General features: G+C 46.5%; 1 long non-coding RNA gene across 1 annotated transcript in view; it reads right to left on the bottom strand.

Moving 5' to 3' along the window:
- Positions 1-17628, bottom strand: part of LOC138527275 (uncharacterized) — a 53863-nt gene that overhangs the window by 26274 nt on the left and 9961 nt on the right. Inside the window, exon 2 of the long non-coding RNA XR_011283847.1 lies at positions 15461-15669. This is a non-coding gene — a long non-coding RNA (uncharacterized lncRNA). The remainder of the gene's footprint in view (positions 1-15460; positions 15670-17628) is intronic.

The following is a 17628-nucleotide window of genomic DNA, read 5'->3' as shown; positions in this document are numbered from 1 at the left end:
GGGGATGGTGGCATCCGCTGGTGCATCTGTGCCTGATGCAGCTGGTGATTGTGTGCCAGAGCAGCTAGCATCGTCCTCCTGGGCACTAGTGCTGCGTTGGGCACGTGCAGGTGGACGCTGTCTCGTCTGTTGGCCGTCGTCGCCGTCACTTGGCATGGCTGTGGGGATACAGAGGGCATGCTGTTAGTTGTGTGGTGTTACTTGATGTGTCCATCACATGCATCAACTGAACGATCCGTGAGCACTTGCATGTACACACATATTACTGTTGATGCACTCAGGTGTGTGTGTCTCTGCTTTTACTCAGGCTCGCACTGTATGTTACTCCTGCCCTGGCTGGGGCGGCGGGGGGTTGTCAGTGGGTCCATTGCATTACTCCTGCCCTGGCTGGGGGGTGAAGGGATTGTCAGTGGGTCCATTGGGTTACTCCGGCCCTGGCTGGGGGGGGGGGGGGTTGTCAGTGGGTCCATTGGATTACTCCTGCCCTGGCTGGGGGTGGGAGGGGTTGTCAGTGGGTCCATTGGGTTACTCCTGCCCTGGCTTGGGGTGGGGGGGTTTCAGTGGGTCCAGTGGGTTACTCCTGCTCTGGCTGGGGTCTTGGGGGTTGTCACTGGGTCCATTGGGTTACTCCTGGGGTGCATTCACACTTATGGCTTTGTACTTAGTGCACTTACCGGGGCTCACTCCTGCCTCTGCGTCTCTGATGCCGTGTATGCCCTCGAGGTGCAGGACACTGCTGCAGCACTCCTCCCACGACTGCAACTTAAGAGGGGATGCAGGACCTCCACCGGTGCCAGTGCTGTGCTGGCGGTGTGTAGCGATGAGGTTGCGCACCCTGAGCCTGAGGTCATCCCACCTCTTATGGCAGTCCTTCACAGTGCGTGTCGTCACCCTGACGGCTGTGCACTTGCGTGCTGCTTCGGCCCACATCTCCTTGTGGCGTTGCTGGGTAGCGCACCGCTGGTCTGCGCTGAAGAGCAGTTCTGCATGCTCCACAATGTGTTCCACCAGTACTGTCAGCTCGGCCTCACTGAAGCGCTGCTTTCGCTGTCTATGTGCTGGAATCCTGGATACCATGGTGGTAGATGTATTCTCAGTCTCAGGGAGGGGATCTGACCTTTGGTGTCTCAGGATGGCACTGGATTGTGCTTTAAATAATGGCCGCCTCTCTGTTTCCAGTTTTTTCGCAGTCACACTATTTCCGCTTCCGTGTCTGTGACGGCGGGGGAGGACACAGGTTTTGCACCACTTTTTGTGGTGGTATGTCCGTGTGCGTGGGTGTTTACGTGGCGACGGCGACACTGTTTCCACCTTGGTGTGTTGCGCACAACCCACAAGCCTTGCGGTCGCGGAAACGGTGTCACCGTCGTCACGGAATCACCGGATTCCGGAATGGCGGATTCGTAATGAGGCCCAATCAGTTAGGTTATGAACACTTTCTGGTAGTACTGCTGCTTTTTTGCTTACTTTAGTTTCCCTGTATATGCTCATATTTGTATGCATTGTGGTCTCTTTATGTTTTGCCTGTAGTAATACAATTATGTAGTAAGTGGGGCTTTATTAGCTACTTATTACATGTTTCACAGTCCGCAAAACACTAATATGAAAGCATTTATCATTTTACTATCCAACATGGCAAGATTATGAATATTGCACCTCTAGCGTGTATGCTGCACGCAATACCTATGTTTCTACATGAGTAGGTTCCTATACTGAAAGAACTCCATAATACAATGCTATTTATAGCAATGCTTTGCTTAATAAAGTACGTAGCTCATAATATTTATCCCAATGACCCCTGACACTTTTTTGCCAACATTATAATAAGAATCCCTTGTAGAGACTTTTCCTGAAAAGTAAATGCACGTGATGTCATCAGTAATGTAATTAATGACATTTGTGATGTCATCTTTGATGTCATGGATGTTAGTCTTAGCAATGCACGGTGATGGAATTTCTGGGGTTTTTCGGTTTTACTTGTAATAACCATAATATGCAGAGGTTGTTATTAGTGCAAAGTAACTATAACGTCCCTTTAAAAAAGTTTTTGCACTGAATTTCATAGTTTTTTTTAGTGCAACTTAAAGATAACGTCCTTTTAACAAAGATTTTTCACTGAATTTCATAGGTTTTTACCAGGATACCCTTAATTTGTATAGATGTACCATACAACATATGGAACCCCATGGCCCCATGCTGATAACCACAGGGTCTGCGGACCGTGCGACCGTTCGCGCACCTCGGGTAGGATCCACACTGCCCAAAAGGTCAGGAGTTCTCTTACATTGTTGTACCATGCAGCAAAGACACTGAACATGTTGAAAGAGCAAAACATAAGTGAATTAGAAGGAAAAAGGAAGTATGTCTACAAACTCGGTACTTATGAAAGCAAAAGTGCAATTGCATTGGTTATGCAACATAATGGAATGCACCAACAAGAAAAATAACCTGTGCTTCCAAGAATATTACCCCAGTGCTGCTTTACATACAAACTGAGAAAAAACTGTTAGCGGGACAACTGCAAAGTACTGACAGCAGAACTGAACTACTAAGTGGTAAATACACTACATTTTTTCCTATAACTGCACAGTTTGATCAGTGTACAATACTAGGAAACATTATTTTTCTTTTTTTACTCAGAAATGGCAAGCACCCTGGAATGGCTTGAAGAGACTTTCCCTCGGGATGAAATGAGTGAAGACTCTAACTCAATTGCTACACAACACAGTTTGAAAAGTAAGACAGTTAATACACATTGCTTCACATATACCTGACAGATAACTCCTCCACAAGTGCATGGGCACATGGAAAATGAAGCAAACACTGTACAAAATAAACTAGACAGCCTGGATGCAAAAATTGAGCAATTGCTGAACACTTTTACAGACTTAAAAGATTTTGTACAGGGACATAGCATGGAGAAAATTAAATACCACTGCCCCACCTGCACGTGTACCCCTTCCTCCTATCACAGCCAACCATCCCCACGAATTCCCTGTAAATAAATATTTTACGATGAGACCTTCCTCCCTTCCTCCTCTGAAGCCCCACCTGTGGAAAACCCTAATTCCCCTGTATATGTTTCCATTTCTGCTACCCTTTCTCTTTCCTAATTGTGTGTATTTATTTGTGTAATGTTGCTCTGTGTGTGTTTAAAAAAAAAACATGTGTTTAAAAAAAAAACCTGTTATGAGTCCACAGAGCGCACGTCTGTCTGGGATGTCTACAATTAATCAAAATGGAGGTGGTCTGTGGACACTGCGCTGGTCCGTAAAGTCTGCAAAGTTGTGACGTACTTTTCGCGAATGTCCGTGATGTCACCATGTCACTGCACCCACTCTGAGCGTGTCGGTTCATATTCGTGGACAGGGTCTGGGCCCCGGATACCGGAAAAGTGCTTTTTTGAGCAATCCAAACTGCTTTACTGTGAAACTTCACCCTTGCAGAGGTCCCAGACCATGCCCCTGCCAATCTAGAGTCTTGTTGGAACTTTTTGAGCTCAGTTTGGGGTCTGAAGTGTCCGCGGAGAGCTTGCCTGCCCGCGAAGCCCTCCCCAGAACCCCTATAAAAGGCCACACCCCAGTGCTGCTCCTGATTCTGTTTTTGGATTTTCACGACAGACACTGCTCCACATTGCTGGATTGCTGCACTACTGCTCCACATTGCTTAATTCCTGGATTGCTAGACTGCTGAGTTCCTGGATTAGACATTGGCATCCATGGCTACCTCTCCTGCTGCCTCTGCCTCAGCTGCACCCCCACACCCAGCAACACCACCACCACCTCCACAAGGGCCTGGAGAGGGGAACAGGCATGATGATGCAGAGGAGGAAGAAGAGGAAGAAGAGAATGAGGTAGTGGAAGTCCACAGTCACTGCTGCTCACGTGAGTCTTGGGTGTGGAGGCTTTTTAGCACCGTTGGTGGTAAGCCCAAGGCTAGTGCGGCCAAGGGTCACTGCAATGATTGTGGCATCATACTCAGTTGCAGCAAACCTGGGCTATACAGTTATGGGACTACCTCCATGTGGTGACACATAAGATCCAACCACAAAGCAGCAGTTTGAAAGGTCATCCCCTTCGAACAGTGTAGTAGGTTGAGTTCCAGTGCAGCATCCTCGACATCCGCTCCTGTTGCCACAAGGGACACTTCTGTGGGACAGAGGATTCCCGAAGCAGCCTCGCAGGCCATACGCCCCACAGTGGATCCTTACCTTTCAAAGGTCACTGTTTAGTGTATGTACTGTGAGGCAGTACTCTGCAGGGGTGAGCAGTTCCAGAGTGGTTTTGAGGCTGCAGTCCGGGACCACAAAGGAAAGTGCCCCCTACCTCCATGAGGCACACCCAACATCTTCCTCTCTCCATCTGCCCTTTCTTATCCCTGTGGTTGGTGCCCCTTTCCTATCCTCCCTACCCTTCCCTCCCTTGTGTATCGTGTGTAAGAAATACAAAAAAATGAAAAAGCAAGGAAAAAAGGCTCTTTTCAGAGCCACCTTTCACAGTTTAAAAATAGAAGTGCCAATGAAATGGTGCAGGGCCCTGGGCATTCTGAAAAAAACACGGACACTGTGGTGGTCCACGGACAACTTCTAAAAAATGTAAGGGGTGGCGCTATCATAAACATTGCAATCTTTTCCAGGAGAAAGTGGTGGCTCTGAAAAGAGCCTTTTTGGGGTTTCTTTGTTGTTTGTGAAAGGTTTGAAGTGCACAACACCAATTGCAAAAATGCTTGCTACAGTTACAAAAAGGGCTGCAATGCCTTTTGGATATTTTGCAAAAAAAGCTGATTGCCAGCATCAGTAAGATGGACTCCATCTCTGCGAAAAATGTTGCTGCTATGAAATGTAATATTTCTATTGTGGAAGGAGGACATGCCAACATCTCTCAAAAAGGCGCAAACATCCTTGCTCATATTGCTCCTCCCTTTCTGCATTTGCAGACTAAATGATGAAGAGTGCAGCCACATCTGTCTCTGGGCAATGTGAGAGAAAATGACTCGGGAGTTTGGAAACATGTCCATGACTTTCCCAAGTGCCTCCTTCATCGCAAACGGCAATGAGATTCCGGTAACATGTCCTAAACTGTTACTTTCACAATGAACAATAATAATGTCTAGATGATGCTGCGTCACCAAAGTGGCACAAAGAGGAAGCAAATCCAGCCACCTAATTCCACGCATTCCATACCAGTGCACATCCACATGAGAGAATCCAAGATGTGCATCCACTCCACAGTGCTCTGCATGCACCTCCAACCAATGTATACATGAGTCCCACAAAATACATACACTCTGCCTCCTGAAAGACACAGCCTTAGCATTAGCAATCTGCACTCCTCTCAGTAAACATACCTTCTGCTACACTCTCTCCTTGCACACCACGCCCAGGAAATCTTATTGACCAATCCCCTGGCCTCCACAGTCCCATTTCCATGCCTGCCATCCTCAAAAGCCCCAGATGTGGCACGTGCAATCCGCGAACTATCGCAGTGTCTGTAGACATATCATGCAATGCACCGGATGGGGATAGAAATTTCATCCAGTGTAGGAGATTTCATCTTTAGTGGTGTGAACTGGGGTTCTCGGCCCAGCCGTTTAAGATGAGGTAGCAATTCTTTGAGATGGATGGGGATGCAGAAGATCCTCAAACATCAATAACATCAATAATCAAACTAACTCAGGAAGTTGGCAAATCAAAGCTGTTTTATTTGCAATTGTCTAAAACAGGGAGTTCCAACGAACATCGACAATTTGTTTGATCTTCTCGCTCACTCAACAAATCTTTTAAAAAAGCATCTTATGTAGTAAGAACACGTCATTGCGGACGTCATCTCATGTGGCAAACTTCAAAATCCTTTTGGAGAAAGTGATTGGGTCTAAGGGAACATCTAGGTATAAGTTCCATACTTGTCTAAGAGAGTGATAGGGCTTCTAATATCAGGTGGGGCAACTAAGCCCTCCCCTTAAACAGGTCACTATGAACGTCATCAAATACATGACGTCCCATTGGTTACACAAACTATAGGGCTCTTTACTATGTTGCCCTCTATAATTGGTTGGGACCCTTACATCTGTCAGTACTTTTCAACATAAGCCAGCAGCATGCAGGCTGGCCTCCAGGTGCTGGTGGGTTGGGCTTGACCATAGCTGCCCACTAATTATTATACTATCCATCATCACACTGCTGTCTGCCAGTCAATTATCCTTTTGAAGATTGGCCTTGAGTTTGTTCTTCATGCCTGAGAATAAAAGGGAGTATAGCATACTCTATTTCCTTGCGGAGGTGTAACACGTCATGATTGTTCATTTTTAGCCATCCACATGACTGAATACCATGGTTTTGAGCGTTTGGTGCATTTGAAATACTAATATTTAATGAACCTCTGACGTCTTCATTGTTTTCGTGCCCATCTTCTGAACAGGAGTTTGTTCTTTCACACGTTTGTAGCTACCGTCTGATCATGCTGGCCCAGAGCGGCCTTGGCTTCTTGGGGCTGGTCCAGCCTCACCCTTCTTTGATTCACTTCTGTAATTTGATTGCTTTTCAGCTGCAACACACTTCCTTTTTTTGGTCCAGCTCTGCTAAAATGTGTAGTGGAATCCTCCATAGTTCACTCACATATATATATATATTGCATGCTGCAATCTATTCACTACATAGCTAGCCTTAAGAATACTTTGTCTACTTGCGTTTCTTTGCATCTGTACATGTGTAAAATGACTTGATATCTTCATCGTTTTTGTAACATAGCCTTCTTCATCTCGATCCTGAAATGTTACTGGTCTTTGATACTTTCTTGATGCCTATAGAATATCTATGTTCTCTTGTCTCTGCATCTCTTCTGGGTGCGTGAGTCTTGCTTCGTGTGACGTCACCAATCTGCTCTTTTGCTCACTTTTCACACTTCTTCTGGTATTTCATTTAAATGGCCCTCATGTTGTTGTGTATGCAGATATGGCTTTCTCAATGGGAACCGTGCTTCCAGGATTCTCCTTAGTATTGGTATCTTCACTGGCACTGCACATATTTCACATTCTGGTTCCCAGCATATAGGCAACATGGGCGCGATGCATGAGGTGGGGGCATGAGGTGGGGGTACTTAGCTCCCTCTCTTCACTCCCGCCTCCAGGCAATTCATCTACCACTCTCCTATCATCCTTCACATCTAGACATCCTTTTCTGAAGAAATGCTTTTTCGGGACCCATATCTTTATTACTCCTTTCAGCCATTCAACTGATTTCAGTTGCTCATCTTTGTTCCAGATCATAAGCATGCACTGTCCACTTGAACTGCAGTAGATCCACTTTCCAACATGCTTCTTATGGTTCTTTAGGAACAGGTATTTCATTCCCTCAGGTGCATGGATGCTGGCTTTACCATAATCTCTGATTTCTGTTAGCTCCTTAGTTTTCCATCAAGATGCAACATCAATCATGATCTTCTTCCCTATAGCTTTCTTTTCAGTTTTCTTGGATTGTGAAATAGCCCATCTGATTACACAGAATCCAAGCAACAACATCACTATCAGGGGTCCAATGAACTTCAACATATCTGCCATCCATTGTGGAACCCACAAAAAGAGTGATACAAACCAACTGTCATCAGCAATATCTTCCACTTCGTCTACCATCTGGACTTGTAGCTTTGTCAGCATCTCTATGTCCCCTGTCAAGGTGCCATCCTTGTCATCACAAGAAGGTATAAATGTGCAACACGATTCTCCAATTTTGGAACAAACACCTCCATCCATGGCTGTAATCATGTCCAGGACGGATCTGTTCTGAAGAGTCATCAGTCGTATGGCTCTCAGCTCTTCCCTGATAGCATTGAATCCTTTTATGGTAGTGCTGATTGTCTGCAACAGCTCCCATCTGGTTTTCTGTAACCACTTAGTATTTGCTGCTGTCTGGATCCTTGGCATGAATATTATCCTAAATATAAATGACGTCTGACTGAACAATGTGTTTTCATAGGTTATGGAATCAAAAACTTATATTGACTTGGCTGAGAAATAGTTTTCTCTCTTCTTTCGACTTATCAGCTCAACAGATCTCTTCTTCCTCAGATGAGCATCTGCCTTTCGAAATTCTCCAATATTCAAGTCACTCTTAGGAATCCCCAATGCTGGAACATGAACATTTACTATAGAACATAGTCCTCCCCAATCGTTGGGCAGCTTCATGTAAGCTCTGGATCCACAAGCCCATTAGTGACCCATTATCACTGCTGTTCCAATGCTCATTCCTGGTGCCTCAAAGACTCTACCACAATTCTGGTTCTCCCCAACTTTTCTTGTGCCATTGTTTCTGAAACACAGCTTTTCACTTTCCAGAGGCACTATCTGCAATGGCCCTCCTTTGTCTTTGACCCATGTCAATAGTTTGCAAGTTTTGACCATAATGGTTTACACAGTCTTTCCGCATTTTCAACAGTTGGCTTGTAATGACCAACTATTACCCAACCTCTGCAGATTACCACACCTTCTTCCCAGCCATCTGGTAAAAGTACTGAACCCCAGATCTGCATTTGTCCTCTTTCCTTCCATCTTCGAATTTCTTCTGCAGATTTTCCTGGACTCTCAAGTCTTCTGTTTACTTCCCATCTAATTCCAGCTCCTTTTACTCCAGGCTGTTCGTATCTGATCACATGATTTTTTTTATGCGCTCTTAGTCTTGCCTTTGTGTCTTGAACGTAGTCCTCTTCATCCGGATCCATCCATTCCATTGCCCATTTTAGATAGGCTGTTTGTCCCATGAACTGACCTCTTGTTCGGCAGTATGCAATGTGTGACAGACAATGTGCTGTCAGGATATCTATTTCAATAGCTATGAAAATCTTACACATCCCCATACTATAAGGCAGGAGTGCACAAATGATATGTTATGATATTTTATTTATATCGTGCTCATACACAAGTGTTTAAGAGCCCCACTTCTTTCATGTGCTGATACCACATGTTTCGCAAATGTGCTGTACTATCCAGGTAATCATTCAACTCCTCCTGTGTACTTCTCATAGGTCTCCCTCTTATCTTATGAGCTTTCTTAATCATGTTATGAAGTATTTCATCATAATTCCTTCTCACTGAGGAAATCATAGGAGCATTTATCAGTGAACTGGGTGTCTTCATATGTGCTACTTGTGAAGGAACAATTACATAAGGCCTTGGTTGTCTCGTAGTTGCCACATCTGTACCCTCCTGCTGCATAGGAAGATACACAGGGACCCTTGCTTTATTTGGGTCCACATAATAGACAGTACGTACTGTAAGTGAGAAAAGAATCACAATAAACAAGATGTAGGTATAAATGACATACCAATAGGCCCACTTGATGCAGCAATAGCTTCTTGCTCGTCGTGGGGGCCTTTCATTGTTAGCAACGTTATTATTGCTATCGATGTTGTCCTTTCTTAATCTGTTTTAAGGAAGGAAACATCTAACTTCATTCAGACAACATCATTAAATACTCTGGCAGCATCTGGATCTGCTCCACAAGCTCTTCAAGCAGTTGGCTGATTGCAGGATGATTTACAGGATTCCTGATGTAGACAAAGGAGTCATGCTTTCGCCAAACGAAATGAGGATGTGCTTCCAGTAAGTAATAGAAGACCAAGGTTTGTAAGTTCTGAATGTCTTTCTTCGAAAGCCTCATTCAGGATTGTTCTTTATATTCTCTCAGAAAATAGACATACTTGCTCTACGATGTCACGTAGCAATTGATTGATTGCCCCTAGGTTCCTTGGATCTCTCAGGAAAGTATGAACATCAGTTTGCCTTCCAACAAGATGAGGACGTTCTTCAATCAGGAAATGAAAGACCATTCCAACTAGTCAATTAGCATTGTCCTCAGATAGGGGCATCTGTGTTTTTGAAACTGTACTCGGGAAGCTGGAGAACTTGCTCTATTATGGCTGCAAGCAATCTCCTCACAATTGGACAATTTTTAGGATCCTGCAGGAACATATGAACACTAACAGTTCTCCCCGCAAGTGCAGCGTATGCACGAGAAATGAAACGAAAAACAGTAAGAATGATCCAGTGAATGTGGCCATCAGGCACTACCATGGGTGCCTCCAAAAAGAAACTCAGTGAGAAAGGAATCAGGGAACTGTTCCCTCTTTCAGTCGTCCAAAAGGAATTCCAAATCTGGCATCTTGTCCTTCTCGATCAGGACTTAAATGTGTCTCAGTTCAATATCAACAAGCTCCTGTGGCTCAAGAACAAATAGCTTCTTCTTTCACTCCTCATTTAGTAGCTATAAAGAGTGTCTCGACAGAACCACAGTCCAATGTACTCTTTATCTGTCTATTGGACATTCTCTACGTCCTTCTTACTCGTCATTGATCTTGTCTGCATGTGCTGAACTTCTTCTCCGATGCTTGCTTCCAACTGGGGTGGGGGTGAGGGGCACTCTCCGGTGTAGACTTTCACGTCGCCCGGGAATATCAAAGCTACTCTTCCCAAGAGTTTTACTGTCGAAGATGTGACATCTTCCACAATGAAAGGGCCATGAAAGCACGGTTCATGCCACTTGTGAACAAAGTTCCTGATTAACACCTGATCACCAGGAAAAAGTCTAGGCAGTAGTCATTTTTCTTGTCTGGTTGCTGTATGGTCTTCATCTGTGTTCTGAGCCCGACACCCTGTCTGCTTCAGTTGTTCTGAAATGACAGAGATACTTGTAGTGATACACATTAAGGCCCTAATTCGTGGAATGATTTGCGCAGAAAATAGGGGGCTTGCGTGAGAAAAAGCATGCAAGTGCCAGTTTGTGTATTCATGGAACACAATGCGCGGGGCTTACCAGGGACTTGTGAGGAATCTGCGCTGGTCCAACACGTCACTGCGACACCACGAACGCCTTGCACGAGACTTGTAGCAAAGGGGTGCTGGGTTCTGCGCAGTCACCTAAAAAAGGGGTGGAACACGTGGAATGGGGAACAACAAGCAAAAGTATGGGCATAACGAGGGATGTACCAAAGTAAAATCCTCGCAACGCCCATATGCATGCTAAAAACCTGTATTCATGGAATTGAACAGGGCTCGCCGGGGCGCTGTAAAATATGTGCAAATCCTCCGGAAACACGTACGCCACGTGATAGCTGACGGATACGTCAACGCGCACAAAATTAAATGCATAAAAAGCCTGCAAGATCAAAAAACACGCGTATACAGTTACGAAGAATGTACCATTTGTCGCAGCAGTGATCATGAGACACGGCAGGAGGATTGTCGTATTAGACCTTGTCACAGAGTGGGAGGAGGACCTTACATCACCCACTGTGTGCTCCCAAGCACTGAGCTCCTTGGAAAAGATGCTCAATGTTCTGCATTTATTGGCCACTGGGCCATTTCAGCGGACAACTGCCATAGTTGGGGGCATTTCACAGTCCACGCAGTCATGCTGCCTGCACCAGGTGTTGGAAATAATGACTGCACGCCCCTCAGTCTGCAGGCACATCTACATGCCCAGAACACCTGCAGAAAGGCAGGCCGTGGTCCACGATTTTAGGGGGTGGCGCACTTCCCTAGAGTACTTGGTGCCATCGATTGCACCCATGTGGCTCTAGGTCCACCTAGGATGACAGAGCACATATATTGCAATCGCAAGCACTGGCATTCCATCAACGTGCAGGTTGTATGTGATGCCAAGGATATTATTACTTCTGTATATGCAAACTATCCAGTGTCCACCCAGGATAGTTTCATATTCAGAATGTCACCCCTACACCGGGCCCTGGAAGCTGGGAGGCATGGGAACACATGGCTCATTGGTGAGTTTAAATGCCCCTGCACTTGCATGCATGTCACATACAGACAAATACACACCAATGACAAAAATGTTCACCTGTAGAGGGGACAGTTCCCCCACTCTGAGCACCTACATGATGATGCCAATACGGAACCCTGCCACACCACCCCAGAATACAACACAGCCCATATTGTAACTTTGGACATAGTGGAGCGCACATTCGAAGTGCTCAAGTCACGTTTCTGCTCCCTTGACCACTTTGGTGGTGAGTTGCTATATGCACCACCACTAGTGTGCAGGATCATTGTGGCAGCATGTGTCCTGCATAATGTTGCAACACGGCGTGGCATACCGGTGGACATGGTGGTGCCCCCACACCCGCAACCACATGCATGCCGCTTGCGCACGGCAGGTCAAAGGACACGTGCCGAGGCTGCCCGTACCTAGCATGTGGCTACATTTTTCACCTAAAATCCAAACCCTGTGGAGTTCACATAGCCCTGATCCATTCCAGGTGCCATTGAATGATGACAAAGGGCCAATCATCTGGGCCCTCCAAACCACCCTGAGAATGTGTCCTTGGAGGTGCAACAATGTGTGCATCCCTTAGAACTAAAACAAATTTAATTTTGGGTTTCCAAAAGAAACACATAGATGAGGGACTAGGCCACTACCACCATGCCAAACCAGACATCCAATTGCCTGTGTGTCACATAAACCATCCCGTATGTCATGTTCAATTATCAACAGACTCTGCTATGGTATGTAATGTCAAAGGAGACAGATAAATGGGCAATACATAATGCAGGTGTCTCAGTATGCTCAATAATGTATGGAACAAGTACAAAAATAATACCCGCTCATAGAGATCCATAATATTCTGGACAGGAACAGTAATTGCATACTAAAATATACTACACTGTTAAAAGTGCATGTAACAGTGAATCTGTCGGACAGGTATTCATAATATTTTCACAAGTGCATCACTATGCCATCATGCAGGGACCGAAGACAGGGTGGAACAGACAGACACTGTACCTGCATGGTGCAATTAGAAGGAGCAAGGGCACAGATGTTCAGAGGGGTGTGGTTTTCAGAGGGTGGTAACAAGTTCAGGGGTGGTTCAAGTGCAACCAGTCAGTGGATGCTTAGGTAAGTGCAGAGAGATGAAACTCCCTCTGGTCATTCCGCAAGTGCAGTGATGATGACACCAGTCCACGTCTCTGAGGCAACTGCCCCACAAATTGCTGGGGTTGACAGGGGCGTGTGAGACCTTGAGGCACATCAAGCAGACAGTCATCAAGCAGCCAGGACAAAAGGAATTGATAGAGTGAGAGAGCAGAGGGATTGCTTAGCAGGAAAGAGGGAGAGAGATGGAAGAGAAGAAGATGTAACACATGCATAGGTCATGGAAAGCAAAGAAATTAATCCCCAAACCGAGGGCGGCAGGATGTGTATCCCAGAGGTTGGCCCATGCTGACTATAAAGATCCCCTGGAAAACATCTCCATTAATCACTGCCTCACCTGAAGAAGGTCAGAGTAACATGATGAAATGGCTCTGGAGGGACAGCATTGAGGAATGAACATTAGCAGATATGGATTAAGCACACACTAATAGTTGAACCATAAATTCAACGCAGCCAATCTGAGAAACATTCCTAATCCACCAAACCCTGATAGGGATCAGATTTGTCACTCATTAGACCTGATGAAGGTTGAATGAGGCACACCTCAGCTCAAACATCTGCCCCTGCTACAGTCCACACACAGTTGACCATGCTACACACTCACAACCAACCATGAAAAGTGAACACACAGTTAGAAAGAACAGTTATCATAATCAGTAAAGAGTGTCCCCAGAAATCCATCAGATTAACAAGACCATAACTATCATTGGCATCACCCCTGGGTGAGTAATACAACCCTTGAGTAATAGTGACAGAGGTAAAGGTTAGTAAAGCCAGAGTGAACACACACAGGGCCCTGTTCCCATGCAAACACCACCTTAGTATCAGCAAATGCCATGCACTCACCTGTCCATGGAACTGACCTGCCTTGCATATGATGCATACCATCGGAAGACGCACTACCCACACGGAATGCAATGCAGAATAACAGTACAAAATACATGCACATACATGACAACAGTTGACACCAGAAAGAAAATATGCATACAACACAGAGTGCAGGAGCAACACAGGGTGACACAGTGTGAATGGCCATTGACAATGATTTGTACGGGAGTACAGTGTACCACACCATAGCGAGGGAGAGAGAGAGAGAGTGCCACAGAGAGTGAATAACAAGGAAATGACAGATCAAGGAGTCCATGGCCTAGTTTATCGATGTACAATGACATGCTGCACAGTACAGTCAGTGCGCCCATTGAGGTATCCACATAGGTAGCTTACACAGTGACATGAGCTCCAATCAAATTACCACAACGCCATGTGAGCATGCAAAGGACATATAAGAGAACCGACATATGCATCAAAGATGCCCAACAATGAAGCATGCCCAACATGCAAGACAGTGCAAATGCTTACCAAATAACTGTATCTGCATGTTGTAAATCCCACATGACCTGAGTGTGTTTCCTAATTTGTTAAAGGAACAACAATGTCTGGTGGAGGGCATGAGGAGTGTGGACTTCGAATGGTGCAGCATGTCTCACCTGGGACAGCTGTCACTGCCACATCACGGATTACTGGAACAACATGGGCGAACATATTAAAACACCCATTGTGTAGTATGATTGACACAGCACACACGTGCCATGGAAAAACACCCACATGTGTGCTTTTTTCAACATGCACACATGTGGGTGCACATCAACACCCACATGTGTGCATGTTGAAAAAAGCAATTCCCTCCATGGGTACATGGACCGCACGGCTATCATGGATTGGGAGGGCTGTTGCTGCTGTTACCACCTTCATGTGTAGAACGCAAAGGTGGTAGTGGTACGGGATGTAGACCTCGTAGAGCCTTGGTCTGATCCCTCATGGCAGCAGCCAGGCGGGACCCAGATGAATGCATCTGCAAGATGAAGCCTCAGAGGTCCGCTTGCAACACCTCACAGGATGCATGACTCAATAGTTGCATCCGCTGTTGGTACTGTTTACTGCGGGCTGCCTCTAGCACTTCCATAGAAGCTCTGAGGGCCAGAAACTCTTGCCTCAGGGCTTCCCTGTGGGCCCGACCCTCTGCAAGCAGGGATGCCTGCATAGACCTCAGTTTGGCCCGTCAGCTCCTGTTGCTGGCCTCCATGTGTGGCCTGTGTGAGTGGTATGTGGACCACAATGCCTGCAGCTGGTGCTCTACCTGTGTTTGTCAGGAGAATATGGAATTGGCCACCCTATCCATGCCCTGAGCCAACATCTCATAGGAAGCACCCTGTTGTTGTGCAATACTATACATAGACTGCTCCCACACTGTTTCCCAGCCGCCACATGTCCACCATGTGGGCGTGCCCCACGTCTTCCGGACCCAAGGGAGCATGGCCCTTGATGTGAAGCCACTGTCTGTGGCTGCAGGACTGCATCCCTCCCTTGGTCATCCATACCAGGACTGGAAGCCAATACAGTGGAGCGTGGCCTTGAAACCGTAACCACCACAGACGGATGGGGCAACACTGACTGGCCTTGTGAGGGGAGGTGACCCCATGCAGATGCACGGGCTACAACAGCTCCAACCCTTGATGCACTCACCTCCGACAACAAATAGGAATGGATATCCGGTTCAATACCAGAGCTACTGGTATCATTGGTGTCGGGCTCATACTGAGTCATGCCCCTGATGACCTGTAGCACCAGTGGATTCTCATGGGCTGCCACAACACGCCCTCCACTGGTGCTCTCTTGGGGCTCAGGCTCCAGTTCCTCCTCTACCTCCTCCCCTGAATCTGATGGCTCATCACCTGCACATGGACACATAAAGACATGAAGAATCATGTTAATTGCATCCACTACATGCATCGTCATCACAATGCTGTCCTGTAACACATTGCCATGCATGTTAACATGCCATAATTTGCATACACACACTATGTACAAAAATCCCTGAGATAATAGCGCGTGCAGACTTGCCATAGTAAACTAAAACATTTGATTTGTGACTCATCAAGTGGATATGCAACATGACATTAACCTACAGGAGAACATGTGCACACCTAATCACAGCCAAGTCCACTGCAATTACATCTAACACCAGTGTACCACTGGCACAGAGAGTGCACACAATGTGGAAATTCCCTGAGTGGGTTGTCCCAGGTGTGTGATGTGGAGAGAGTAATGACATGTGCTGGGAGATGGGAAGAAGGGGCTGTGACACACAAGAGGGAAAGGGCCATGCACCCATGGGGGGTGTGTTGAGTGTGGCAGGTCAACATGGATGACTTCAGACAAATATCTTACAAGGGGGTTGGTGCCATAGCTGCGGCAGGGATTTTCACAGTGTAGTAAAATGCTATGTAACTCATGGCACAATGTCACGCCCGCTGACAGTGTTCATGGAAGGTACGGGTAGCATGAAACCACCTATGGACATGTGTGGATGGAATTTCTATGACATGCAGTGCATGATGTGTAGCACGTGCTTCAGACACAAGCATAACTGAGTCACCAACATCACTGATGTACATATTGATATTGATATTGATATATTATTTCTATCGCACTCGTACACAAGTGTTTCAGAGCACGACAAGGCAAGGGAGGGGAATAGGGGAGAACAAAACAGCGATCTTACTAGGCCCAGTGACATTGAGAACGCGCAAGTGCATGAGAGAGGGGGAGGGGAAAAGCGCATGGAAGGGGGGAGAAGTGAAAAGTGCGAAGCAAAGGAGACAGATAAATAACAATAAATAAGTAATAAAGGCAACAAACAGTTTTAGGGCAGCCAGCAATTTGCAAGTGCTAGGTTTAAGGCAGCAGACAGGGTAGGTCTGATAAGTGCATGAAGAAAAAGGGGGGCTGTATGGGTACAGATACAGACCCCAGTGCAAGGGGTGGCCTGGAGGCATTGCGGGAGGGTGGCAGGGTGAGCAGGTACCTGGGCCCGGAGGATAGAGGGTTGCCAGGTGCACAGTGCCAAGAGAGAGCAGATCAGCAGGGGAGAGGGGGAGCGAAGGCAGACGAAAAGAGGAAGGTCTTGAGGTGCTTCCAGGAACCAGAGATGATTCTCCTCAAGTTTTAGAGTGGCAGGGAGGCTGTTCCAGAGGGAGGACCCAGCCGAAGACAGAGATCTACCCCCCAGCTTGTTTCTTTGAAAAACGACTGACCCTGAGGGAGTTGGAGGAAGAGGAGTGAAGAGCTCGAGAGGGGAGGTATTTGTGGAGGGATAGCTGAAGGTATTTTGGACCCAGGCCTCAGGGATCCTTGTGGACAGTGCAGAGGGTTTTGAATTCAACCCTTGCATCCACTGGGAGCCAATGGAGAGATTTCAGAGCTGGAGAGATACGATCCCAGGGCTTGAGGCCAAGGACAAGTCTCACAGTCCTGTTCTGGATTATTTGCAGAGGGCGGACAGTAGTGGTAGGTAGATTTAGAAAGAGGTTGTTACAGTATCCAAGCTAGAGAGATCCAGAGCTTGGGATACCATGAGCTTCTAGGGGAAGGAGAGGAAAGGCAGAGTACCTCTTAGGAGGTGCAGTCGGAAATGTAACTTTTTAGAGACCTCAGAGATGTGGGCGGAGAAGGAAAGGGTGGAGTCGAAGATGACCACGAGGTTCTTAGCCTCGCAGGTGGGGGTAGGAGGAGGGCCAAGGGAGGCCGGCCAGAGAGTGAGGGGAAAGGATGGTGAAGGTGTGCCGATGAGGAGGATCTCCATCTTACTGGCATTCAGACAAAGATCATTAGCGGCCCACCAATCTTGAATG

This window comes from Ambystoma mexicanum, chromosome 14 (genome assembly GCF_040938575.1).
Source record: "Ambystoma mexicanum isolate Mex_15411 chromosome 14, UKY_AmexF1_1, whole genome shotgun sequence".
In the NCBI taxonomy this organism is placed as follows: Eukaryota; Metazoa; Chordata; class Amphibia; order Caudata; family Ambystomatidae; genus Ambystoma; species Ambystoma mexicanum.
This window is presented reverse-complemented; position numbering and strand designations above follow the sequence as displayed.